Source organism: Pleurodeles waltl, chromosome 4_1 (assembly GCF_031143425.1).
Source record: "Pleurodeles waltl isolate 20211129_DDA chromosome 4_1, aPleWal1.hap1.20221129, whole genome shotgun sequence".
Classification (NCBI taxonomy): domain Eukaryota; kingdom Metazoa; phylum Chordata; class Amphibia; order Caudata; family Salamandridae; genus Pleurodeles; species Pleurodeles waltl.
In genome coordinates this window covers 79,160,657-79,161,945 of record NC_090442.1, presented here as the reverse complement: position 1 = coordinate 79,161,945, position 1,289 = coordinate 79,160,657, and the positions used below count along the sequence as shown (strand labels likewise).

Sequence of the window (1,289 nt, the reverse complement as noted above, 5' to 3'; positions counted from 1 at the left end):
TGATGCCAGTTTGGAGCTTTCGACGATTAGGGTCAATATTGTTTACGCAAAACCAGCAAAGCACACAGATACCCATTGAAGCCAATGGATGCTTCTTTTTAACACCCTGCACTCAGCAGGCGTAAAGAAATGGTGATAAAAATGGCACAAAAGAGTCTTAGATTCATCGCCGGCGCAGGCATAATATGGTGGAAGGGGTTACAAAGTGGCACAATGCAAGCTTTGCGCCACTTTGTACATATGGTGCAGCATTTTGCCATTCAACCGCCACATTAGCCTTTTGGCTAAGATCAAGTGTAGTATCTGTTCTTATCAGTGTGAAACCACTGTCCAGTGGAAGTAATTTTGATATTTAATGGATCTACTACTTCGACTTGGAAGTGAAATAAATTTGCATTGTATATGCAAATGTATGCAAATTAACCGCAAAAGGACCACTCGTCTCTAAAGAGAGAGAGGTGGTGTCAGTTTGCTCATTAGGGGCGCAAAATAGAACACCCCAAGGACTGTGTCGTCAGCTCCTAGAGCTCGGAAACTTTTGTGCTCCCTACTCACCCTATCTTTCCTGGCATGTGGGTGGACTAATGCTGGAGGCTTAAAACTTCTTCTGATATACTTCACAGGCCTGCTGACATTCAGGGGCATAGTTATACTCTGTTTGCACCGAAGTAGTGTCATTTTTTTTAACTCTAATTCAGTGCAAAACTAACTCCATATTTATACTTTGGTGCTAGATCCATCTAGCACCAAGGCTAAACTTTTTTTGCACCACATTAAGTAGTGCAAATGACTTGGTTTAGCACTAAAAACTCTAACCAGATGGCCATTGCACCCTGTGCCATGTATGGGGGCCCAATTCAGGGCCCCCTATGGCACTTTCAAAAATAAAATGCACTTACCTGTACTTACCTGGGATGGGGTCCCCCATCCTCGCAGTCCCTCTAGTGTGGGTGGGGGTGCCCCTAGGGCCTAGGGAGGGCACCTCTGGGCTTATTCCATGGTGTTCCACCATGGAAATAGGGCCACAGGTCCCCTAAGACCTCCCCTGACCCAGGTCTTAAAAAATGGGGCAAAGCAAGCTTTGCCCCATTTTTTGACCCCTCCTCCCTCCCTTGCACCATTTTTACATGGGAGTATAAATATGGTGTTAAGGCCATAGAGTCATTTTTTTGCACAGGAACGCCTACCTTGCATCTCATTAAGGCAAGGTAGATTTCCACTTCCAAAAAATGACTTTAACTCCATAAATTTGGTGCTAGACGGGTCTAGCACCAAAGTATAAATATGGA

General features: G+C 44.7%; 1 pseudogene; it reads left to right on the top strand.

Moving 5' to 3' along the window:
* The first annotated feature begins 263 nt into the window (after positions 1-263).
* On the top strand, positions 264-429 carry LOC138288625 (U2 spliceosomal RNA; annotated as a pseudogene).
* The last annotated feature ends 860 nt before the right edge of the window (positions 430-1,289 follow it).